The sequence below is a fragment of the Pseudophryne corroboree genome, unplaced genomic scaffold, assembly GCF_028390025.1.
Source record: "Pseudophryne corroboree isolate aPseCor3 unplaced genomic scaffold, aPseCor3.hap2 scaffold_464, whole genome shotgun sequence".
NCBI classification, from domain to species: domain Eukaryota; kingdom Metazoa; phylum Chordata; class Amphibia; order Anura; family Myobatrachidae; genus Pseudophryne; species Pseudophryne corroboree.
This window is the reverse complement of record NW_026970078.1, coordinates 106,196-130,379: the sequence shown is the minus strand read 5'-3', so window position 1 is coordinate 130,379 and position 24,184 is coordinate 106,196. Positions and strand designations below refer to the sequence as shown.

Genomic DNA, 24,184 nt, shown 5'->3' with positions numbered 1-24,184 from the left:
CCCTCGTCTGCATATGAAAAGAGAAAAGGGGCATGCAGGGCATGGCGGCCTTTTGCGGCGCTTGGATGACCCCTAGTTCGCATTACACACCTCCACCCTCCTTCGGTGTGGGGCTCATGTTGGCTATGCCCCAGCCCCTGAAGCATTCAAGCTGATTTCTTGCAGCAGCTGGGCACTGTAACTGCTCCAGAGCTGCTCTGTAAGGCAAGTAAAAGGGTGTGGGCCCTGCAGCACTACCTGTAGTTTGCATTGTGCGTTGGAAGGCACGAAGTAAGCAGACGGGAGAAGTCAGGATAGTGCGCAAGGGCATAGAAGGGAGCGGCTCAAGAAAAGAGAAGTGGAAACAGACAGCAAACTAGGCTGGAGAGAGACCTGAGACAAAGAGATCTGAATTATACGAGAGCCGACCAAGGGAAACACAAATTATGCAGTCAAGTTTCCCACATTTGGGGAAATCACAGGGGCAGCACAACCAGAGTGCAATGGGTGAGCCTTGCCCTGGGAGAAGCACCTTCATGATCATAGTATCTCACCTGGCAGGTAAGTAGGAGTTGGGCTAGAGCTGGGGAGGGTCGCTGCTCGGGCACCCCCCTGTCAAGTGAAAGAGATCCAACTGAGGCAGCACAAGGGAACTCTCGAAAGAAGAACAAGGCTAGAGGAAGATCTGAGATAAAGAAATCTGATTTTTACCAGAGCTGACCAGAGGAAAGCACAAACACAGTCCCCCACTACCACAAATAATGCAGTCGAGTTTCCCACATTTGGGGAAATCACAGGGGTCAGCATACCCAGAATGCAATGAATGAACCTCACCCTGGGAGAACAATCTTCATGACCATGGTATCGCCTATGCAAAATAAGTATGATTTGGGATAGGGCTGGGGAGGGCCGCTGCTCAGGCACATCTCTGTCAAGTAAAGGAGATTCAACTGAGGCAGCACAAGGGAACTCTCATCTGGGGACAACAACTGCAGGGAGAACACATATTTTCAGATGAACATGGGAGGGCAGAAGGCTGCCTAATACTGAAGCACCCCCAAACAACAAACCAAATGCAACAACTAGTGCAAGCATTCCTGGGGGAAGGCCTGCAGCAGATGGATTTGCATATGGTGATGTCATCCAAACAGTGGGTCAAAGTTGGCTTCAACCCTAGTCTGCATATGAAAAGAGACAAGGGGCGTGCAGGGCATGGCGGCCTTTTGCGGCGCTTGGATGACCCCTAGTTCGCATTACACACCTCCACCCTCCTTCGGTGTGGGGCTCATGTTGGCTATTCCCCAGCCCCTGAAGCATTCAAGCTGATTTCTTGCAGCAGCTTGGCACTGTAACTGCTCCAGAGACGCTCTGTAAGGCATGTAAAAGGGTGTGGGTCCTGCAGCACTACCTGTAGTTTGCATTGTGCGTTGGAAGGCACGAAGTAAGCAGACGGGAGAAGTCAGGATAGTGCGCAAGGGCATAGAAGGGAGCGGCTCAAGAAAAGAGAAGTAGAAACAGACAGCAAACTAGGCTGGAGAGAGACCTGAGACAAAGAGATCTGAATTATACGAGAGCCGACCAGGGGAAACACAAATTATGCAGTCAAGTTTCCCACATTTGGGGAAATCGCAGAAGCAGCACACCCAGAGTGCAATGGGTGAGCCTTGCCCTGGGAGAAGCACCTTCATGATCATAGTATCTCACCTGGCAGGTAAGTAGGAGTTGGGCTAGAGCTGGGGAGTGTCGCTGCTCGGGCACCCCCCTGTCAAGTGAAAGAGATCCAACTGAGGCAGCACAAGGGAACTCTCGAAAGAAGAACAAGGCTAGAGGAAGATCTGAGATAAAGAAATCTGATTTTTACCAGAGCTGACCAGAGGAAAGCACAAACACAGTCCCCCACTACCACAAATAATGCAGTTGAGTTTCCCACATTTGGGGAAATCACAGGGGTCAGCATACCCAAAATGCAATGAATGAACCTCACCCTGGGAGAAAAATCTTCATGACCATGGTATCTCCTATGCAAAATAAGTATGATTTGGAATAGGGCTGGGGAGGGCCGCTGCTCATGCACATCTCTGTCAAGTAAAGGAGATTTAACTGAGGCAGCACAAGGGAACTCTCATCTGGGGACAACAACTGCAGGGAGAACACATATTTTCAGATGAACATGGGAGGGCAGAAGGCTGCCTAATACTGAAGCACCCCCAAACAACAAACCAAATGCAACAACTAGTGCAAGCATTCCTGGGGTAGGTTCTGCAGAAGACGGATTTGCATACGGTGATGTCATCCAAGCAGTGGGTCAAAGTTGGCTTCAACCCTCATCTGCATATGAAAAGAGAAAAGGGGCGTGCAGGGCATGGCGGCCTTTTGCGGTGCTTGGATGACCCCTAGTTCGCATTAAACACCTCCACCCTCCTTTGGTGTGGGGCTCATGTTGGCCATGCCCCATCCCCTGAAGCATTCAAGCTGATTTCTTGCAGCAGCTGGGCACTGTAACAGCTCCAGAGCTGCTCTGTAAGGCAAGTAAAAGGGTGTGGGCCCTGCAGCACTACCTGTAGTTTGCATTGTGCATTGGAAGGCACAAAGTAAGCAGACGGGAGGAGAAGTCAGGATAGTGCACAAGGGTATAGAAGGGAGCGGCTGAAGAAAAGAGAAGTGGAAACAGACAGCAAACTAGGCTGGAGAGAGACCTGAGACAAAGAGATCTGAATTATACGAGAGCCGACCAAGGGAAACACAAATTATGCAGTCAAGTTTCCCACATTTGGGGAAATCGCAGGGGCAGCACACACAGAGTGCAATGGGTGAGCCTTGCCCTGGGAGAAGCACCTTCATGATCATAGTATCTCACCTGGCAGGTAAGTAGGAGTTGGGCTAGAGCTGGGGAGGGTCGCTGTTTGGGCACCCCCCTGTCAAGTGAAAGAGATCCAACTGAGGCAGCACAAGGGAACTCTCGAAAGAAGAACAAGGCTAGAGGAAGATCTGAGACAAAGAAATCTGACTTTTTCCAAAGCTGGCCAGAGGAAAGCACAAACACAGTCCCCCACTACCACAAATAATGCAGTCGAGTTTCCCACATTTGGGGAAATCACAGGGGTCAGCATACCCAGAATGCAATGAATGAACCTCACCCTGGGAGAACAATCTTCATGACCATGGTATCGCCTATGCAAAATAAGTATGATTTGGGATAGGGCTGGGGAGGGCCGCTGCTCAGGCACATCTCTGTCAAGTAAAGGAGATTCAACTGAGGCAGCACAAGGGAACTCTCATCTGGGGACAACAACTGCAGGGAGAACACATATTTTCAGATGAACATGTGAGGGCAGAAGGCTGCCTAATACTGAAGCACCCCCAAACAACAAACCAAATGCAACAACTAGTGCAAGCATTCCTGGGGGAAGGCCTGCAGCAGATGGATTTGCATATGGTGATGTCATCCAAGCAGTGGGTCAAAGTTGGCTTCAACCCTCGTCTGCATATGAAAAGAGAAAAGGGGCGTGCAGGGCATGGCGGCCTTTTGCAGCGCTTGGATGACCCCTAGTTTGCATTACACACCTCCTCCCTCCTTCGGTGTGGGGCTCATGTTGGCTATGCCCCAGCCCCTGAAGCATTCAAGCTGATTTCTTGCAGCAGTTGGCACTGTAACTGCTCCAGAGCTACTCTGTAAGGCAAGTAAAAGGGTGTGGGCCCTGCAGCACTACCTGTAGTTCGCATTGTGCGTTGGAAGGCACGAAGTAAGCAGACAGGAGAAGTCAGGATAGTGCGCAAGGGCATAGAAGGGAGCGGCTCAAGAAAAGAGAAGTGGAAACAGACAGCAAACTAGGCTGGAGAGAGACCTGAGACAAAGAGATCTGAATTATACGAGAGCCGACGAGGGGAAACACAAATTATGCAGTCAAGTTTCCCACATTTGGGGAAATCGTAGGAGCAGCACACCCAGAGTGCAATGGTTGAGCCTTGCCCTGGGAGAAGCACCTTCATGATCATAGTATCTCACCTGGCAGGTAAGTAGGAGTTGGGCTAGAGCTGGGGAGGGTCGCTGCTCGGGTTCCCCCCTGTGAAGTGAAGGAGATTCAACTGAAGCAGTACCAGGGAACTCTCGAAAGAAGAACAAGGCTAGAGGAAGATCTGAGACAAAGAAATCTGACTTTTACCAGAGCTGACCAGAGGAAAGCACAAACACAGTCCCCCACTACAACAAATAATGCAGTCGAGTTTCCCACATTTGGGAAAATCACAGGGGTCAGCATACCCAGAATGCAATGAATGAACCTCACCCTGGGAGAACAATCTTCATGACCATGGTATCTCCTATGCAAAATAAGTATGATTTGGGATAGGGCTGGTGAGGGCCGCTGCTCAGGCACATCTCTGTCAAGTAAAGGAGATTCAACTGAGGCAGCACAAGGGAACTCTCATCTGGGGACAACAACTGCAGGGAGACCACATCTTTTCAGATGAACATGGGAGGGCGGAAGGCTGCCTAATACTGAAGCACCATCAAATATCAAACCATGGCCCTCATTCCGAGTTGATCGCTCGCAAGGCGATTTTAGCAGAGTTACACACGCTAAGCCGCCGCCTACTGGGAGTGAATCTTAGCTTCTTAAAATTGCGACCGATGTATTCGCAATATTGCGATTACAAACTACTTAGCAGTTGCAGAGTAGCTTCAGACTTACTCGGCATCTGCGATCAGTTCAGTGCTTGTCGTTCCTGGTTTGACGTCACAAACACTCCCAGAGTTCGCCCAGACACTCCCCCGTTTCTCCGGCCACTCCTGCGTTTTTTCCAGAAACTGTAGCGTTTTTTCCCACACGCCCATAAAACGGCCTGTTTCCGCCCAGTAACACCCATTTCCTGTCAATCACATTACGATCGCCGGAGCGAAGAAAAAGCCGTGAGTAAAAATACTTTCTTCATTGTAAAATTACTTGGCGCAGTCGCAGTGCGAATATTGCGCATGCGTACTAAGCAGAATTTCACTGCGATGCGATGAAATTTACAGAGCGAACGACTCGGAATGAGGGCCCATATGCAACAACTAGTACAAGCACTCCTGGGGGAAGGTCTGCAGCAGACGGATTTGCATACGGTGATGTTATCCAAGCAGTGGGCCAAAGTTGACTGGAACCCTCATCTGCATATGAAAAGAGAAAAGGGGCATGCAGGGCATGGCGGCCTTTTGCAGTGCTTGGATGACCCCTAGTTCGCATTAAACACCCCCACCCTCCTTTGGTGTGGGGCTCATGTTGGCCATGCCCCATCCCCTGATGCATTCAAGCTGATTTCTTGCAGCAGCTGGGCACTGTAACAGCTCCAGAGCTGTTCTGTAAGGCAAGTAAAAGGGTGTGGGCCCTGCAGCACCACCTGTTGTTCGCATTGTGCGTTGGAAGGCACAAATTAAGCAGACGGGAGGAGAAGTCAGGATAGTGCGCAAGGGCATTCTTTTCTCTTAGTCCGGGGGCAAGGCTTCAAAATGGGGTCTGCAACGGAGGAAACACAGGGGGCGTGGTCACAGCAGCTTTTCTCTACAGTCTGCACCAGCAGGAGCCTACACCATTTTTTATGATCACGCTGAACTGAAGTGCGACTGCAATTACAGCATGGTCAAGAAGGGAGGCGTCATGCTGGGTGGCCATGCCCTGTCACTGTGCAGGAGCCAGCACCGCTCACACACTAGTCCCCGGGTGCAGCCCCCAACCCCCGGGACACCCAGAGCAACAAAATGTAGATTCAGGCCACCAGGCCACGCCCCTACCTATGAAACCATGCCTCCTTTTTACCATTGCGCTGTTTATCTGCGCGCACTGCATTACAATCTCCCTCGCCACCTCTCTGGGTGTCACCAGTGATAGTGACACCTCTGCCATGCTTGTAGCAGCTGGTCCTAAGATCTACGCCTCAAGCCCTGAGTGTTTGCCCTTGTGACTTGTTGATCATCATAGCGAAGCAGATGCTTACAGAAAACTGCAGGGGCTTAGATTGAAAATAAAAAAAATTGATGGGTATAAGGTAGAGAGGAGCGGGTTCGGTTCTCCGAGAACCGAATTCCCCACGAACTTCACGTGGTTTACACTGGTCCGAGGCAGGCTCGGTTGTTCCCGCCTGACTCGGAAAACCTGAACAAGGGAAAATGTCATCATCCCGCTGTCAGATTCTCGTGAGATTCGGATTCCATATAAAGAGCTGCGCGTTGCTGCCATTTTTACTCGTGCATTGAAGAGAGAGCGGAGAGGACGTGGCTATGTTCTCTCAGTGGAAATCTCAATATCAGTGCTCAGTATCAGTGGTTACTTATTGCTGCTCAGTAATACTAGTAGTGTGTCTCTCCTGCTCAGTGTCAGTTCTCAGTAGTATCCTCATCAGTGCTCAGTATCACTGCTCATTGTCTTGTGCTGCATTGTGGTGCTCAGCATACTACAGTACATTACTAATAGTCCAGTGCTGCATCTTGCTGCTCAGTGTCAGTTCTAGTATCCTCATCAGTGCTCACTATCACTGCTCATTGCATTGTGGTGTTCTGTATACTACAGTAACATAGTAATATAGTATATATAGAGGAGCGGGTTCGGTTCTCCGAGAACCGAATTCCCGACGAACTCCACGTGGTTTACACTGGTCCGAGGCAGGCTCGGTTGTTCCCGCCTGACTCGGAAAACCTGAACAAGGGAAAATGTCATCATCCCGCTGTCGGATTCTCGCGAGATTCGGATTCCATATAAAGAGCTGCGCGTTGCCGCCATTTTTACTCTTGCATTGAAGAGAGAGCGGAGAGGACGTGGCTATGTTCTCTCAGTGGAAATCTCAATATCAGTGCTCAGTATCAGTGGTTACTTATTGCTGCTCAGTAATACTAGTAGTGTGTCTCTCCTGCTCAGTGTCAGTTCTCAGTAGTATCCTCATCAGTGCTCAGTATCACTGCTCATTGTCTTGTGCTGCATTGTGGTGCTCAGCATACTACAGTACATTACTAATAGTCCAGTGCTGCATCTTGCTGCTCAGTGTCAGTTCTAGTATCCTCATCAGTGCTCACTATCACTGCTCATTACATTGTGGTGTTCTGTATACTACAGTAACATAGTAATATAGTAACATATAGTAACATAGTTTTTGAGGTTGAATAGAGGCAAATTGCCCATCGTGTTCAACCTGTTTTAAGTTGTGATGATTCTACATACTTGCTGAATAATGTTTTATGACTAGTTAGCTACTATAACTCATGTTACCCCCGGATTAACCATGTTGATATTTTAAGTATTATAACCTTGGATAGCTTTTTCATTCAGAAATGTATCCATTCCTTTTTTAAATCCAATTACAGAGTCCGCCATTACCACCTTCCCTGGCAGGGAATTCCACATCCTGATTGCCCTAACAGTGAAGATCATAGTATCTCACCTGGCAGGTAAGTAGGAGTTGGGCTAGAGCTGTGGAGGATTGCTGCTCGGGCACCCCCTGTCAAGTGAAGGAGATCCAACTGAGGCAGCACAAGGGAACTCTCGAAAGAAGAACAAGGCTAGAGGAAGATCTGAGACAAAGAAATCTGACTTTTACCAGAGCTGACCAGAGGAAAGCACAAACACAGTCCCCCACTACCACAAATAATGCAGTCGAGTTTCCCACATTTGGGGAAATCACAGGGGTCAGCATACCCAGAGTGCAATGAATGAACCTCACCCTGGGAGAACAATCTTCATGACCATGGTATCTCCTATGCAAAATAAGTATGATTTGGGATAGGTCTGGGGAGGGCCGCTGCTCAGGCACATCTCTGTCAAGTAAAGGAGATTCAACTGAGGCAGCACAAGGGAACTCTCATCTGGGGACAACAACTGCAGGGAGAACACATATTTTCAGATGAACATGGGAGGGCAGAAGGCTGCCTAATACTGAAGCACCCCCAAACAACAAACCAAATGCAACTACTAGTGCAAGCATTCCTGGGGGAAGGCCTGCAGCAGACGGATTTGCATATGGTGATGTCATCCAAGCAGTGGGTCAAAGTTGGCTTCAACCCTCGTCTGCATATGAAAATAAAAAAGGGGTGTGCAGGGCATGGCGGCCTTTTGTGGCGCTTGGATGACCCCTAGTTCGCATTAAACACCTCCACCCTCCTTCGGTGTGGGGCTCATGTTGGCTATGCCCCAGCCCCTGAAGCATTCAAGCTGATTTCTTGCAGCAGCTGGGCACTGTAACAGCTCCAGAGCTGCTCTGTAAAGCAAGTAAAAGGGTGTGGGCCCTGCAGCACTACCTGTAGTTTGCAATGTGCGTTGGAAGGCACAAAGTAAGCAGACGGGGAAGTCAGGATAGTGCACAAGGGCATAGAAGGGAGCGGCTCAAGAAAAGAGAAGTGGAAACAGACAGCAAACTAGGCTGGAGAGAGACCTGAGACAAAGAGATCTGAATTATACGAGAGCCGACCAGAGGAAACACAAATTATGTAATCAAGTGTCCCACATTTGGGGAAATCGTAGGAGCAGCACACCCAGAGTGCATTGGGTGAGCCTTGCCCTGGGAGAAGCACCTTCCTGATCATAGTATCTCACCTGGCAGGTAAGTAGGAGTTGGGCTAGAGCTGGGGAGGGTCGCTGTACGGGCACCCCCCTGTCAAGTTAAGGAGATCCAACTGAGGCAGCACAAGGAAACTCTCGAAAAAAGAACAAGGCTAGATGAAGATCTGAGACATAGAAATCTGACTTTTACCAGAGCTGACCAGAGGAAAGCACAAACACAGTCCCCCACTACAACAAATAATGCAGTCGAGTTTCCCACATTTGGGGAAATCACAGGGGTCAGCATACCCAGAATGCAATGAATGAACCTCACCCTGGGAGAACAATCTTCATGATAATGGTATCTCCTATGCAAAATAAGTATGATTTGGGATAGGGCTGGGGAGGGCCGCTGCTCAGGCACATCTCTGTCAAGTAAAGGAGATTCAACTGAGGCAGCACAAGGGAACTCTCATCTGGGGACAACAACTGCAGGGAGAACACATATTTTCAGATGAAAATGGGAGAGCAGAAGGCTGCCTAATACTGAAGCACCCCCAAACAACAAACCAAATGCAACAACTAGTACAAGCATTCCTGGGAAAAGGTCTGCAGAAGACGGATTTGCATACGGTGATGTCATCCAAGCAGTGGGCCAAAGTTGACTGGAACCCTCATCTGCATATGAAAAGAGAAAAGGGTTATGCAGGGCATGGCGGCCTTTTGCGGTGCTTGGATGACCCCTAGTTCGCATTAAACACCTTCATTCTCCTTCGGTGTGGGGCTCATGTTGGCTATGCCCCAGCCCCTGAAGTATTCAAGCTGATTTCTTGCAGCAGCTGGGCACTGTAACAGCTCCAGAGCTGCTCTGTAAGGCAAGTAAAAGGGTGTGGGCCCTGCAGAACTACCTGTAGTTCGCATTGTGCGTTGGAAGGCACAAAGTAAGCAGACGGGAGAAGTCAGGATAGTGCGCAAGGGCATAGAAGGGAGCGGCTCAAGAAAAGAGAAGTGGAAACAGGCAGCAAACTAGGCTGGAGAGAGACCTGAGACAAAGAGATCTAAATTATACGAGAGCCGACCAGGGGAAACACAAATTATGCAGTCAAGTGTCCCACATTTGGGGAAATCGCAGGAGCAGCACACCCAGAGTGCAATGGGTGAGCCTTGCCCTGGGAGAAGCACCTTCATGATCATAGTATCTCACCTGGCAGGTAAGTAGGAGTTGGGCTAGAGCTGGGGAGGGTTGCTGCTCGGGTACCCCCCTGTCAAGTGAAGGAGATCCAACTGAGGCAGCACAAGGGAACTCTCGAAAGAAGAACAAGGCTAGAGGAAAATCTGAGACAAAGAAATCTGACTTTTACCAGAGCTGACCAGAGGAAAGCACAAACACAGTCCCCCACTACCACAAATAATGCAGTCGAGTTTCCCACATTTGGGGAAATCACAGGGGTCAGCATACCCAAAATGCAATGAATGAACCTCACCCTCGGAGAACAATCTTCATGACCATGGTATCTCCTATGCAAAATAAGTATGATTTGGTATAGGGCTGGGGAGGGCCGCTGCTCAGGCACATCTCTGTCAAGTAAAGGAGATTCAACTAAGGCAGCACAAGGGAACTCCCATCTGGGGACAACAACTGCAGGGAGAACACATATTTTCAGATGAACATGGTTGGGCAGAAGGCTGCCTAATACTGAAGCACCCCCAAACAACAAACCAAATGCAACAACTAGTACAAGCATTCCTGGGGGAAGTTCTGCAGAAGACGGATTTGCATACGGTGATGTCATCCAAGCAGTGGGCCAAAGTTGGCTGGAACCCTCATCTGCATATGAAAAGAGAAAAGGGGTATGCAGGGCATGGCGGCCTTTTGCGGCGCTTGGATGACCCTTAGTTCGCATTAAACGCCCCCACCCTCCTTCGGTGTGGGGCTCATGTTGGCTATGCCCCAGCCCCTGAAGCATTCAAGCTGATTTCTTGCAGCAGCTGGGCACTGTAACAGCTCCAGAGCTGCTCTGTACGGCAAGTAAAAGGGTGTGGGCCCTGCAGCACTACCTGTAGTTTGCATTGTGCATTGGAAGGTACTTAAGAATAGAGAAGTGGAAACAGACAGCAAACTAGGCTGGAGAGAGACCTGAGACAAAGAGATCTGAATTATACGAGAGCCGACCAGGGGAAACACAAATTATGCAGTCAAGTTTCCCACATTTGGGGAAATCGCAGGGGCAGCACATCCAGAGTGCAATGGGTGAGCCTTGCCCTGGGAGAAGCACCTTCATGATTATAGTATCTCACCTGGCAGGTAAGTAGAAGTTGGGCTAGAGCTGGGGAGGGTCGCTGCTCGGGCACCCCCCTGTCAAGTGAAGGAGATCCAACTGAGGCAGCACAAGGGAACTCTCGAAAGAAGAACAAGGCTAGAGGAAGAACTGAATCAAAGAAATCTGACTTTTACCAGAGCTGACCAGAGGAAAGCACAAACACAGTCCCCCACTACCACAAATAATGCAGTTGAGTTTCCCACATTTGGGGAAATCACAGGGGTCAGCATACCCAGAATGCAATGAATGAACCTCACCCTGGGAGAACAATCTTCAAGACCATGGTCTCTCCTATGCAAAATAAGTATGATTTGGGATAGGGCTGGGGAGGGCCGCTGCTCAGGCACATCTCTGTCAAGTAAAGGAGATTCAACTGAGGCAGCACAAGGGAACTCTCATCTGGGGACAACAACTGCAGGGAGAACACATATTTTCAGATGAACATGGGAGGGCAGAAGGCTGCCTAATACTGAAGCACCCCCAAACAACAAACCAAATGCAACAACTAGTGCAAGCATTCCTGGGGGAAGGCCTGCAGCAGATGGATTTGCATATGGTGATGCCATCCAAGCAGTGGGTCAAAGTTGGCTTCAACCCTCGTCTGCATATGAAAAGAGAAAAGGGGCGTGCAGGGCATGGCGGCCTTTTGCGGCGCTTGGATGACCCCTAGTTCGCATTACACACCTCCACCCTCCTTCGGTGTGGGGCTCATGTTGGCTATGCCCCAGCCCCTGAAGCATTCAAGCTGATTTCTTGCAGCAGCTGGGCACTGTAACTGCTCCAGAGCTGCTCTGTAAGGCAAGTAAAAGGGTGTGGGCCCTGCAGCACTACCTGTAGTTTGCATTGTGCGTTGGAAGGCACGAAGTAAGCAGACGGGAGAAGTCAGGATAGTGCGCAAGGGCATAGAAGGGAGCGGCTCAAGAAAAGAGAAGTGGAAACAGACAGCAAACTAGGCTGGAGAGAGACCTGAGACAAAGAGATCTGAATTATACGAGAGCCGACCAAGGGAAACACAAATTATGCAGTCAAGTTTCCCACATTTGGGGAAATCACAGGGGCAGCACAACCAGAGTGCAATGGGTGAGCCTTGCCCTGGGAGAAGCACCTTCATGATCATAGTATCTCACCTGGCAGGTAAGTAGGAGTTGGGCTAGAGCTGGGGAGGGTCGCTGCTCGGGCACCCCCCTGTCAAGTGAAAGAGATCCAACTGAGGCAGCACAAGGGAACTCTCGAAAGAAGAACAAGGCTAGAGGAAGATCTGAGATAAAGAAATCTGATTTTTACCAGAGCTGACCAGAGGAAAGCACAAACACAGTCCCCCACTACCACAAATAATGCAGTCGAGTTTCCCACATTTGGGGAAATCACAGGGGTCAGCATACCCAGAATGCAATGAATGAACCTCACCCTGGGAGAACAATCTTCATGACCATGGTATCGCCTATGCAAAATAAGTATGATTTGGGATAGGGCTGGGGAGGGCCGCTGCTCAGGCACATCTCTGTCAAGTAAAGGAGATTCAACTGAGGCAGCACAAGGGAACTCTCATCTGGGGACAACAACTGCAGGGAGAACACATATTTTCAGATGAACATGGGAGGGCAGAAGGCTGCCTAATACTGAAGCACCCCCAAACAACAAACCAAATGCAACAACTAGTGCAAGCATTCCTGGGGGAAGGCCTGCAGCAGATGGATTTGCATATGGTGATGTCATCCAAACAGTGGGTCAAAGTTGGCTTCAACCCTCGTCTGCATATGAAAAGAGACAAGGGGCGTGCAGGGCATGGCGGCCTTTTGCGGCGCTTGGATGACCCCTAGTTCGCATTACACACCTCCACCCTCCTTCGGTGTGGGGCTCATGTTGGCTATTCCCCAGCCCCTGAAGCATTCAAGCTGATTTCTTGCAGCAGCTGGGCACTGTAACTGCTCCAGAGACGCTCTGTAAGGCAAGTAAAAGGGTGTGGGTCCTGCAGCACTACCTGTAGTTTGCATTGTGCGTTGGAAGGCACGAAGTAAGCAGACGGGAGAAGTCAGGATAGTGCGCAAGGGCATAGAAGGGAGCGGCTCAAGAAAAGAGAAGTAGAAACAGACAGCAAACTAGGCTGGAGAGAGACCTGAGACAAAGAGATCTGAATTATACGAGAGCCGACCAGGGGAAACACAAATTATGCAGTCAAGTTTCCCACATTTGGGGAAATCGCAGAAGCAGCACACCCAGAGTGCAATGGGTGAGCCTTGCCCTGGGAGAAGCACCTTCATGATCATAGTATCTCACCTGGCAGGTAAGTAGGAGTTGGGCTAGAGCTGGGGAGGGTCGCTGCTCGAGCATCCCCCTGTCAAGTAAAGGAGATTCAACTGAGGCAGCACAAGGGAACTCTCATCTGGGGACAACAACTGCAGGGAGAACACATATTTTCAGATAAAAATCTTGGTCATGCTCTGGTTTCTCTTCAGAACGAACAAATCTTTCGCCTTTTACTAAAGATTTCCGTGGAGAGGAGCAAAACCGAGTTTTATCTCAATTTTTGCATGCCCCATGTTTTTGGGGTTTCTTTTATCGGTTTAAAGATAGAATGAGTGTGCTTTAATGTAAGCTCATTTGCATAGAAATGACAGTAAATGTTTGTTTCTTTTCAAACAGAACTTTCTTGACCATGCTACTTGCTTGAAAGATCTGGGAGCACATGGAATACAGTACAAACCATGCTTATAGCAAGGAGAAGACAGGTGAGAAATCTGCTTTCTTTCAAATTGGGCACTCACTTTGATCTGAATGAGGACTGCTGGCACGGCACTCAGGCGACAGGTGGAATCTTGGTCATGCTCTGGTTTCTCTTCAGAACGAACAAATCTTTCGCCTTTTACTAAAGATTTCCGTGGAGAGGAGCAAAACTGAGTTTTATCTCAATTTTTGCATGCCCCATATTATTGGGGTTTCTTTTATCGGATTAAAGACAGAACGAGTGTGCTTTCTTGTTAGCTTTAATGTAAGTTTATTTGCATAACAATGACAATAAATGTCTGTTTCTTTTCAAGCAGAACTTTCTTGACCATACTAATTGCTTGAAAGATCTGGGAGCACATGGAAAAGAGTACAAACCATGCTTATAGCAAGGGGAAGCCTGGTGAGAAATCTGCTTTCTTTCTTTCAAATTGGGCGCTCACTTTGATCTGAATGAGGACTGCTGGCATGGCACTCAGGCGACAGGTGGAATCTTGGTCATGCTCTGGTTTCTCTTCAGAATGAACAAATCTTTTGCCTTTTACTAAAGATTTCCGTGGAGAGGAGCAAAACTGAGTTTTATCTCAATTTTTGCATGCCCCGTCTTATTGGGGTTTCTTTTATCAGTTTAAAGATAGAACGAGTGTGCTTTAATGTAAGCTCATTTGCGTAGAAATGACAGTAAATGTTTGTTTCCTTTCAAACAGAACTTTCTTGACTATACTAATTGCTTGAAAGATCTGGGAGCACATGGAAAAGAGTACAAACCATGTTTATAGCAAGGGGAAGCCTGGTGAGAAATCTGCTTTCTTTCTTTCAAATTGGGTGCTCACTTTGAGCTGAATGAGGACTGCTGGCATGGCACTCAGGCGACAGGTAGAATCTTGGTCATGCTGTGGTTTCTCTTCAGAACGAACAAATCTTTCGCCTTTTACTAAAGATTTCCGTGGAGAGGAGCAAAACTGAGTTTTATCTCAATTTTTGCATGCCCCATCTTATTGGGGTTTTATTTTATTGGTTTAAAGATAGAACGAGTGTGCTTTAATGTAAGCTCATTTGCATAGAAATGACAGTAAATGTTTGTTTCTTTTCAAACAGAACTTTCTTGACCACACTAATTGTTTGAAAGATCTGGGAGCACATGGAAAAGAGTACAAACCATGTTTATAGCAAGGGGAAGCCTGGTGAGAAATCTGCTTTCTTTCATTCAAATTGGGTGCTCACTTTCAGCTGAATGAGAACTGCTGGCATGGCACTCAGGCGACAGGTGGAATCTTGGTCATGCTCTGGTTTCTCTTCAGAACTAACAAATATTTCGCCTTTTATTAAAGATTTCCGTGGAGAGGAGCAAAACTGAGTTTTATCTCAATTTTTGCATGCCCCATATTATTGGGGTTTCTTTTATCAGTTTAAAAACAGAACGAGTGTGCTTTCTTGTTAGCTTTAATGTAAGTTTATTTGCATAACAATGACAGTAAATGTTTGTTTCTTTTCAAACAGAACTTTCTTGACCATGCTACTTGCTTGAAAGATCTGGGAGCACATGGAAAACAGTACAAACCATGCAGTATCACAAGAGCCTTTATTTGATCTTTCATGAAGATAGAGCAGAATTGAGGACACGTCAACAATTTCTGCCGAAGGTGGTTCATCTTTCCACATGGTGCCTTTGGCCACTGACACCTTCGTTGAGTCAAAGTCTCTGGCTGTGGTCAGAACTTTGAAAATTTATGTCACCAGAACGGTTCAGATTAGGAAAACAGAGGCTCTGTTTGTCCTGTATGCTCCCAACATGATTGGGTGTCCTGCTTCCATGCAGACCATTATGCGCTGGATCTGTGGTAAGATTCAGCATGCTCATTCCACGGCAGGATTGCCGTTACTGAATTAGGTGAAGACCCATTCTACTAGAAAGGTGGGTTCATCCTGGGCAGCTGGTCGGGGAGTCTCGGCATTGCAACTTTGCCGAGCAGCTATTTAGTAAACACTTTTGCTAAGTTTTACAAGTTTGATACCTTGGCTGATGATAACCTCAAGTTGGGTTATTCGGTGCTGCAGAGTCGTACGCACTCTCCCACCCGTTCAAGAGCTTTGGTATAACCCCATGGTTCTTAATGTGACCCCAGCATCCTCTAGGTCGTATGAGAAAATAGGATTTTAATACCTACCGGTAAATCCTTTTCTCTTAGTACGTAGAGGATGCTGGGCACCTGTCCCAGTCCATACTGTGTCTGCAGTTATTACTTGTGGTTATACACATGTTGTGTTACGGTTCTGGTCAGCTTTTTGCTGCAATTGTTCATGCCGTTGGCTTGTGTTCTGTTGAATGCCACGTTCTGCGGCATGCTTAAGGTGTGAGCTGGTAAGATGCTCACCTTAGTTTAACAATAAATCCTTTCCTCGAAATGTCCGTCTCCCTGGGCACAGTTCCTATAACTGGAGTCTGGAGGAGGGGCATAGAGGGAGGAGCCAGTTCACACCCTTTGAAAGTCTTAAAGTGCCCATGTCTCTTGCGGATCCCGTCTATACCCCATGGTTCTTAATGTGACCCCAGCATCCTCTACGGACTAAGAGAAAAGGATGCCCTTGTGTACTATCCTGACTTCTCCTCCCGTCTGCTTACTTTGTGCCTTCCAACGCACAATGCGAACTACAGGTGGTGCTGCAGGGCCCACACCCTTTTACTTGCCTTACAGAGCAGCTCTGGAGCTGTTACAGTGCCCAGCTGCTGCAAGAAATCAGCATGAATGCTTCAGGGGATGGGGCATGGCCAACATGAGCCCCACACCAAAGGAGGGTGGGGGTGTTTAATGCGAACTAGGGGTCATCCAAGCACTGCAAAAGGCCGCCATGCCCTGCATGCCCCTTTTCTCTTTTTATATGCAGATGAGGGTTCCAGCCAACTTTGGCCCACTGCTTGGATGACATCACCGTATGCAAATCCGTCTGCTGCAGACCTTCCCCCAGGAATGCTTGTACTAGTTGTTGGATATGGTTTGATATTTGATGGTGCTTCAGTATTAGGCAGCCTTCCGCCATCCCATGTTCATCTGAAAAGATGTGGTCTCCCTGCAGTTGTTGTCCCCAGACGAGAGTTCCCTTGTGCTTCCTCAGTTGAATCTCCTTAACTTGACGGGGGAGGGGCTGCCCGAGCTGCCACCCTCCCCAGCCCTATCCCAACTCATACTTATTTTACATATTAGATCTCTTGATCATGAAGATTGTTCTCACAGGGTGAGGTTCATCCATTATATTTTAAAATAGGAAGGTACAAATTACATATTTGAATTGCATCTATGTGCTGGATTCAAATGTCCCCCCCCCTTCCTTTCTCAATTGTGCCCGTCAGCAGCTATTCTAAGGTTGCTGCCAATGGGTGTGACACATTAATTTCTTCTGTGGGGTACACTGGACTCCACAAGGATTCACATTGGGGTGTAGAGTAGGATCTTGATCTGAGGCACCAACCGGCTCAAAGCTTTTGACTGTTCCCAAGAAGCTCAGTGCATTCTCCTCTATAACCCCGCTTCCATGAACAGGGAGCTCAGTTTGTAGTTGGTGCCTTCAGTAGCAGGCCAATTAACAGGGGCCTGCCTCAGGCAGCCTATTCTTAGCTATTAATTTTGACAAGAAAAGAAGAACTTGTTTTATGAGAATCTACAAGGGCTGCAGCAGGCTAGGTCTAATAGACATCTTTACTGCAGCTTCATCACTCCCAGCGGCGCTATATACTCCCGTGCCCTGGTTGCTGGGTCACTGCAGCGGAGGCTCCGGTTTCATCCTAAGGTCAGTCACACACACACCACCCTTCCGGATCACGAGGCCGCTGATGAAGGGGAGCGAGGCCGTAGGGGGTGGGCCGTGTGCGCACTGCGGTGGACACTGATTACTGGGCAGCCGCTCCACTAGCCACCAGGTACAGTTAAGGAGCACAGGTCTGGGGGTTTTTCTCCTATATTAACCCAATTTTGTACTGCCCGCAGCGCATTGTGATAGGTAATAGGGCCTGATTCAGGTTGGATTGCAATCACAATAAGCGATCCAACTGCAAAAATTGCTAAGAGCATACGCATGTGCCTGCATTTTCTGCGGCACCCCGCAGAGAATGTGATCGCCTCTGCCTGTCAATCGGGGCGGGGAAGGGGGGGAGAGGTGGGTCAGCAACACTCCATTTCCAAGTCAGGGATGGAGCGGTGCGGGGGCAAGGCTTCAAAATGGGGTCTGCAACGGAGGAGACACAGGGGGCGTGGTCACAGCGGCTGTATGACATCACATTCAGCCGCTGTGATCACAAAAATGGTGGCGGCTTCCTGCGCGCACATACAGTCTGCACCAGCAGGAGCCTACACCATTTTTTATGATCACGCTGAACTGCAGTGCGACTGCAATTACAGCATGGTCAAGAAGGGAGGCGTCATGCTGGGTGGCCATGCCCTGTCACTGTGCAGGAGCCAGCACCGCTCACACACTAGTCCCCGGGTGCAGCCCCCAACCCCCGGGACACCCGGAGCAACAAAATGTAGATTCAGGCCACCAGGCCACGCCCCTACCTATGAAACCATGCCTCCTTTTTACCATTGCGCTGCTTATCTGCGCGCACTGCATTACAATCTCCCTCGCCACCTCTCTGGGTGTCACCAGTGATAGTGACACCTCTGCCATGCTTGTAGCAGCTGGTCCTAAGATCTACGCCTCAAACCCTGAGTGTTTGCCCTTGTGACTTGTTGATCATCATAGCGAAGCAGATGCTTACAGAAAACTGCAGGGGCTTAGATTGAAAATAAAAAAATTGATGGGTATAAGGTAGAGAGGAGCGGGTTCGGTTCTCCGAGAACCGAATTCCCCACGAACTCCACGTGGTTTACACTGGTCCGAGGCAGGCTCGGTTGTTCCCGCCTGACTCGGAAAACCTGAACAAGGGAAAATGTCATCATCCCGCTGTCGGATTCTCGCGAGATTCGGTTTCCATATAAAGAGCTGCGCGTTGCTGCCATTTTTACTCGTGCATTGAAGAGAGAGCGGAGAGGACGTGGCTATGTTCTCTCAGTGGAAATCTCAATATCAGTGCTCAGTATCAGTGGTTACTTATTGCTGCTCAGTAATACTAGTAGTGTGTCTCTCCTGCTCAGTGTCAGTTCTCAGTAGTATCCTCATCAGTGCTCAGTATCACTGCTCATTGTCTTGTGCTGCATTGTGGTGCTCAGCATACTACAGTACATTACTAATAGTCCAGTGCTGCATCTTGCTGCTCAGTGTCAGTTCTAGTATCCTCATCAGTGCTCACTATCACAGCTCATTGCATTGTGGTGTTCTGTATACTACAATAACATAGTAATATAGTAACATAGTTTTTGAGGTTGAATAGAGGCAAATTGCCCATCGTGTTCAACCTGTTTTAAGTTGTGATGATTCTACATACTTGCTGAATAATGTTTTATGACTAGTTAGCTACTATAACTCATGTTACCCCCGGATTAACCATGTTGATATTTTAAGTATTATAACCTTGGATAGCTTTTTCATTCAGAAATGTATCCATTCCTTTTTTAAATCCAATTACAGAGTCCGCCATTACCACCTTCCCTGGCAGGGAATTCCACATCCTGATTGCCCTAACAGTGAAGAAACCTTTCCTCCATTGCGTTCTGAACTTTCCTCCAGTCGCAGCGAGTGACCACGTGTTCTTTTAATAAATAATTCCTCTGATAACTCTTTGTTATGTATCTTTACATATTTGAAGATATTAATAATATCTCCTCTTAGGCACCTCTTTTCTAGTGTATAAATATTCAGCATAGTAAGTCTTTCCTTATAGTCCAGTACTTTTAGGCCTTTAATCAATTTAGTCTTCAGGATCTCTTACACTTCCATGAGCAGCAGAGTAGTGCAATGGAAGCATGCTGGGCCCATAACCCAGAGGTCGATTGATCGAAACTATCCTCTGCTATGTGCATTTTTTTTTTTATAATTAAAGTAATCAAAAACTGGGATTGATATTTTGGCTCTTTTATTTTTACTTAAAGTACAATAACTTTTATCATTTTAATTTGTTTTAATAGTATATTGACAGCATTGTTTTCTTTAAAAAATCCACTTAATTTTCTTTACCCTATTACTGAAATGGTAATTGACAAAAACAAACTACATTGTCACCAGAAGAGCAATGCAAAATGTACAAGTGATATATGAAAATCATCTTCCATCTTGAATTTCAATGATGCATTGGGACAACAATTTGTGAGAAACATCTTCACCCACAAAGAAAGATTTTCTTAATTCCTTACCTGTGTGCTGATTAGATATCACCTTGTTTTCACATTAAACAGACTTCCCCGTGAGGAAGCAGCAAGGATGCAGTGACGTTTCCTGGTGTCAACCTGTATTATTTCAGTAGACATTGAAATGAGGATGCATCTTTGATGCCTTTCCAATGAAGCAAGTTTATTTCAGTAATAGGTGAAAAACCATTCCTACAAAGGTGTTAATCAGAGACTTGGCTTTGTGGACACTTTTCAGAGAGCAAATTTGTTAGCATAAACATAAAATCAGAAAATGAAGAGCTGTTTAATCACTCAATTGGATTTTTCTGCCAGCATATTTTTTTTTCTCTGCAACCCACTGCTAAATTGTGCTTCCTAGCTGTTTTTTTTATAAAATCACTTAATCAAATCTAACTCTGATTACATCAGAGAAGGCCAGGTACCCTACACCATAAGGGGGGTTTTTGAAATTTTGACTTGTCTACTTAAAGATCACCAAAATCTGATTACAAGGTCAATTACATCCCTGGGTGGGATTGAACCACCAACCTTTTGGTTAATAGCCAAACATGCTAACCGATTGCGCCACAGAGACACCTTGCAAAAGTCAATACTGACAAAGGCTAATAATCATTCATCTAGAACGTTTCCTAGAAAAACTTTAAAAAGTCAATAATCTGGAGAATTTTTGTAAGAAACACATTGGTACTTTCCCATGATGAGTGAGTGCTTCAGGATTTCTTGCACTTACATGGGCTATTAACCAAAAGGTTGGTGGTTCAATCCCACCCAGGGATGTAATTGACCTTGTCATCAGATTTTGGTGATCTTTAAGTAGACAAGTCAAAATTTCAAACCCCCTCTTATGGTGTAGGGTACCTGGCCTTCTCTGACGTAATCAGAGTTAGATTTAATTAAGTGATTTTATAAAAAACAGCTAGGAAGCACAATTTAGCAGTGGGTTGCAGAGAAAAAAATAACATTTTAAACCTACCGGTAATTTTTTTTTCTCGTAGTCCGTAGAGGATGATGGGGACTCCGTAAGGACCATGGGGGATAGACGGGCTCCGCAGCAGACATGGGCACTTTAAGAAAGACTTTAGATCTGGGTGTGCACTGGCTCCTCCCTCTATGCCCCTCCTCCATACCTCAGTTAGAGAAACTGTGCCCAGAGGAGACAGACAGTACGAGGAAAGGATTTTTGTTAATCCAAGGTCAAGATTCATACCAGCCACACCAATCACACCGTATAACTTGTGATATACTACCCAGTTAACAGTATGAATCAAATCTAACTCTGATTACATCAGAGAAGGCCAGGTACCCTACACCATAACAGGGGTTTTCGAAATTTTGACTTGTCTACTTAAAGATCAACAAAATCTGATAACAAGTTCAATTACGTCCCTGGGTGGGATTGAACCACCAACCTTTTGGTTAATAGCCGTACACACTAACTGATTGCGCCACAGCAAAACTTTGCAAAAGTGCATACTGACAAAGGCTAATAAGCATTCATCTAGAACGTTTCCTATAAAAACTTTAAATAGTCAATAATCTGGAGAGTTTTTGTAAGATGTTTCTTCCATCAACCAATGAAGAAACACATTGGTACTTTCCCATGATGAGTGAGTGCTTCAGGATCTCTTGCACTTACATGTACAGCAGAGTACTGTAATGGAAGCATGCTGGGTCCATAACCCAGAGGTAGGCAGATTGAAACTATCCTCTGATATATGACTTGTCTACTTAAATATTACCAAAATTTGATCACAAGGTCAATTACTTCCCTGGATGGGATTGAACCACCAACCTTTTGATTAATAGCTGAACACACTAACCGATTGCGCCACAGAGACACTTTGCAAAAAGTACATACTGACAAAGACTAATAAGCATTCATCTAGAACGTTTCCTAGAAAAACTTTAAAAAGTCAATAATCTGGAGAGTTTTTGTAAGATGTTTCTTCCAGCAACCAATGAAGAAACACATTGGTACTTTCCCATGATGAGTGAGTGCTTCAGGATCTCTTGCACTTACATGTGCAGCAGAGTACTGCAATGGAAGCATGCTGGGCCCATAACCCAGAGGTAGGCAGATTGAAACTATCCTTTGCTATATGCATTTTTTTTTTGTTCATTAAAGTAATCCAAAACTGGGATTGATATTTTAGCTTTTATTTTTACTTAAAGTACAATAACTTTTACCATTTTAATTTGTTTTAATAGTATATTGACAGTGTTGTTTTCTTTCAAAAATCCATTTAATTTTCTTTACCCGATTATTAAAATGGTAATTGACTAAAACAAACTACATTGTCACCAGAAGAGCAATACAAAATGTACAAGTGATATATTAAAATCATCTTTCCAGCTTGAATTTCAATGATGCATTGGGGCAACGATTTTGTGAGAAACATCTTCACCCTTAAATAAAGATTTTCTTTATTCCTTACCTGTGTGCTAATTAGATATCACCTTGTTTTCACATTAAACAGACTTCCACATGAGAAAGCAGCAAGGATGCAGTGGCGTTAATGTTTCCTGGTGTCAACCTGTATTATTTCAGTAGATATTGAAATGAGGATGCATCTTGCTGCCTTTCCAATGAAGCAAGTTTAATTTAGTAATAGGTGAAAAACCATCCCTACAAAGATGTTAATCAGATACTTGGCTTTGTGGACACTTTTCAGAGAACAAATTAGTTAGCATAAAAATAAAGCCAGAAAATGAAGAGCTGTTTAATCACTCAATTGGATTTTTCTGCCAGCATATTTCTTTTTCTCTGCAACCCACTGCTAAATTGTGCTTCCTAGCTGTTTTTTTATAAAATCACTGATTCAAATCTAACTCTGATTACATCAGAGTAGGCCAGGTACCCTACACCATAAGAAAAGGGTTTGAAATTTTGACTTGTCTACTTAAAGATCACCAAAATCTGATAACAAGGTCAATTACATCGTTGGGTGGGATTGAACCACCAACCCTTTGATTAATAACCAAACACACTAACCGATTGCGCCACAGAGACACTTTACAAACATACATACTGACAAAGGCTAATAAGCATTCATCTAGAACGTTTCCTAGAAAAACTTTAAAAAGTCAATAATCTGGAGAGTTTTTGTAAGATGTTTCTTCCATCAACCAACGAAGAAACACATTGGTACTTTCCCATGATGAGTGAGTGCTTCAGGATCTCTTGCACTTACATGTGCAGCAGAGTACTGCAATGGAAACATGCTGGGCCCATAACCCAGAGGTAGGCAGATTGAAACTATCCTCTGCTATATGCATTTTTTTTTGTTAATTAAAGTAATCCAAAACTGGGATTGATATTTTTGCTCTTTTATTTTTACTTAAAGTACAATAACTTTTACCATTTTAATTTGTTTTAATAGTATATTGACAGTATTGTTTTCTTTCAAAAATCCACTTAATTTTCTTTACCCTATTATTAAAATGGTAATTGACAAAAACAAACTACATTGTCACCAGAAGAGCAATACAAAATGTACAAGTGATATATTAAAATCATCTTTCCAGCTTGAATTTCAATGATGCATTGGGGCAACGATTTTGTGAGAAACACCTTCACCCTTAAATAAAGATTTTCTTAATTCCTTACCTGTGTGCTAATTAGATATCACCTTGTTTTCACATTAAACAGACTTCCACATGCGAAAGCAGCAAGGATGCAGTGGCGTTTATGTTTCCTGGTGTCAACCTGTATTATTTCAGTAGACATTGAAATGAGGATGCATCTTGCTGCCTTTCCAATGAAGCAAGTTTAATTCAGTAATAGGTGAAAAACCATTCCTACAAAGGTGTTAATCAGAGACTTGGCTTTGTGGACACTTTTCAGAGAGCAAATTTGTTAGCATAAACATAAAATCAGAAAATGAAGAGCTGTTTAAACAGCTACTGCCTGAGGGTCTCTTGACCTGGTGCAATACCTCTGTAGCTTTTTGTTGAGGCGGGACGCCATCATGTCTATCTGGAACAGTCCCCACCGACTTGCAATCTGTGCGAAGACTTCCTGATGGAGTCCCCACTCTCCTGGATGTAGGTCGTGTCTGCTGAGGAAGTCTGCTTCCCAGTTGTCCACTCCCGGAATGAACACTGCTGACAGTGCGCTTACTTGATTCTCCGCCCAGCGAAGAATTCTGGTGGCTTCCGCCATCGCCACTCTGCTCCTTGTGCCGCCTTGGCGGTTTACATGAACTACTGCGGTGACGTTGTCTGACTGGATCAGAACTGGTTGGTCGCGAAGTAAGGTCTCCGCTTGACATAGGGCGTTGTATATGGCCCTTAGCTCCAGGATGTTGATGTGAAGACAAGTCTCCTGACTTGACCAAAGACCTTGGAAATTTCTTCCCTGTGTGGCTGCTCCCCA

The 24,184-nt window shown here is 46.3% G+C and overlaps 21 non-coding genes and 2 pseudogenes across 21 annotated transcripts; 5 read left to right on the top strand and 18 right to left on the bottom strand.

Annotated features, from left to right (window-relative positions):
- Positions 1–385: 385 nt before the first annotated feature.
- On the bottom strand, positions 386–548 carry LOC135027516 (U1 spliceosomal RNA). The gene has a single exon (XR_010223961.1). It is a non-coding gene; the product is annotated as a U1 spliceosomal RNA (small nuclear RNA).
- A 152-nt stretch (positions 549–700) lies between these two features.
- On the bottom strand, positions 701–864 carry LOC135027320 (U1 spliceosomal RNA). Its single transcript, XR_010223806.1, has one exon. It is a non-coding gene; the product is annotated as a U1 spliceosomal RNA (small nuclear RNA).
- Positions 865–1,535: 671 nt separating this feature from the next.
- Positions 1,536–1,698, bottom strand: LOC135027453 (U1 spliceosomal RNA). Its single transcript, XR_010223925.1, has one exon. It is a non-coding gene; the product is annotated as a U1 spliceosomal RNA (small nuclear RNA).
- A 152-nt stretch (positions 1,699–1,850) lies between these two features.
- LOC135027482 (U1 spliceosomal RNA) lies at positions 1,851–2,014 on the bottom strand. Its single transcript, XR_010223943.1, has one exon. It is a non-coding gene; the product is annotated as a U1 spliceosomal RNA (small nuclear RNA).
- Positions 2,015–2,688: 674 nt separating this feature from the next.
- LOC135027480 (U1 spliceosomal RNA) lies at positions 2,689–2,851 on the bottom strand. The gene has a single exon (XR_010223941.1). It is a non-coding gene; the product is annotated as a U1 spliceosomal RNA (small nuclear RNA).
- A 152-nt stretch (positions 2,852–3,003) lies between these two features.
- Positions 3,004–3,167, bottom strand: LOC135027318 (U1 spliceosomal RNA). The gene has a single exon (XR_010223804.1). It is a non-coding gene; the product is annotated as a U1 spliceosomal RNA (small nuclear RNA).
- A 697-nt stretch (positions 3,168–3,864) lies between these two features.
- On the bottom strand, positions 3,865–4,000 carry LOC135027502 (U1 spliceosomal RNA; annotated as a pseudogene).
- A 152-nt stretch (positions 4,001–4,152) lies between these two features.
- On the bottom strand, positions 4,153–4,316 carry LOC135027300 (U1 spliceosomal RNA). Its single transcript, XR_010223787.1, has one exon. It is a non-coding gene; the product is annotated as a U1 spliceosomal RNA (small nuclear RNA).
- A 3,239-nt stretch (positions 4,317–7,555) lies between these two features.
- Positions 7,556–7,719, bottom strand: LOC135027511 (U1 spliceosomal RNA). The gene has a single exon (XR_010223957.1). It is a non-coding gene; the product is annotated as a U1 spliceosomal RNA (small nuclear RNA).
- A 670-nt stretch (positions 7,720–8,389) lies between these two features.
- On the bottom strand, positions 8,390–8,552 carry LOC135027549 (U1 spliceosomal RNA). Its single transcript, XR_010223977.1, has one exon. It is a non-coding gene; the product is annotated as a U1 spliceosomal RNA (small nuclear RNA).
- A 152-nt stretch (positions 8,553–8,704) lies between these two features.
- On the bottom strand, positions 8,705–8,868 carry LOC135027310 (U1 spliceosomal RNA). Its single transcript, XR_010223796.1, has one exon. It is a non-coding gene; the product is annotated as a U1 spliceosomal RNA (small nuclear RNA).
- A 692-nt stretch (positions 8,869–9,560) lies between these two features.
- On the bottom strand, positions 9,561–9,702 carry LOC135027463 (U1 spliceosomal RNA; annotated as a pseudogene).
- A 152-nt stretch (positions 9,703–9,854) lies between these two features.
- On the bottom strand, positions 9,855–10,018 carry LOC135027634 (U1 spliceosomal RNA). Its single transcript, XR_010224049.1, has one exon. It is a non-coding gene; the product is annotated as a U1 spliceosomal RNA (small nuclear RNA).
- A 615-nt stretch (positions 10,019–10,633) lies between these two features.
- LOC135027504 (U1 spliceosomal RNA) lies at positions 10,634–10,796 on the bottom strand. The gene has a single exon (XR_010223950.1). It is a non-coding gene; the product is annotated as a U1 spliceosomal RNA (small nuclear RNA).
- Positions 10,797–10,948: 152 nt separating this feature from the next.
- LOC135027282 (U1 spliceosomal RNA) lies at positions 10,949–11,112 on the bottom strand. Its single transcript, XR_010223770.1, has one exon. It is a non-coding gene; the product is annotated as a U1 spliceosomal RNA (small nuclear RNA).
- A 671-nt stretch (positions 11,113–11,783) lies between these two features.
- Positions 11,784–11,946, bottom strand: LOC135027515 (U1 spliceosomal RNA). Its single transcript, XR_010223960.1, has one exon. It is a non-coding gene; the product is annotated as a U1 spliceosomal RNA (small nuclear RNA).
- Positions 11,947–12,098: 152 nt separating this feature from the next.
- Positions 12,099–12,262, bottom strand: LOC135027317 (U1 spliceosomal RNA). Its single transcript, XR_010223803.1, has one exon. It is a non-coding gene; the product is annotated as a U1 spliceosomal RNA (small nuclear RNA).
- Positions 12,263–12,933: 671 nt separating this feature from the next.
- LOC135027452 (U1 spliceosomal RNA) lies at positions 12,934–13,096 on the bottom strand. Its single transcript, XR_010223924.1, has one exon. It is a non-coding gene; the product is annotated as a U1 spliceosomal RNA (small nuclear RNA).
- Positions 13,097–13,240: 144 nt separating this feature from the next.
- Positions 13,241–13,356, top strand: LOC135027591 (U5 spliceosomal RNA). The gene has a single exon (XR_010224008.1). It is a non-coding gene; the product is annotated as a U5 spliceosomal RNA (small nuclear RNA).
- Positions 13,357–13,626: 270 nt separating this feature from the next.
- Positions 13,627–13,742, top strand: LOC135027571 (U5 spliceosomal RNA). Its single transcript, XR_010223989.1, has one exon. It is a non-coding gene; the product is annotated as a U5 spliceosomal RNA (small nuclear RNA).
- Positions 13,743–14,028: 286 nt separating this feature from the next.
- On the top strand, positions 14,029–14,144 carry LOC135027595 (U5 spliceosomal RNA). The gene has a single exon (XR_010224012.1). It is a non-coding gene; the product is annotated as a U5 spliceosomal RNA (small nuclear RNA).
- A 274-nt stretch (positions 14,145–14,418) lies between these two features.
- Positions 14,419–14,534, top strand: LOC135027601 (U5 spliceosomal RNA). The gene has a single exon (XR_010224017.1). It is a non-coding gene; the product is annotated as a U5 spliceosomal RNA (small nuclear RNA).
- A 275-nt stretch (positions 14,535–14,809) lies between these two features.
- LOC135027606 (U5 spliceosomal RNA) lies at positions 14,810–14,925 on the top strand. The gene has a single exon (XR_010224022.1). It is a non-coding gene; the product is annotated as a U5 spliceosomal RNA (small nuclear RNA).
- Positions 14,926–24,184: the final 9,259 nt, after the last annotated feature.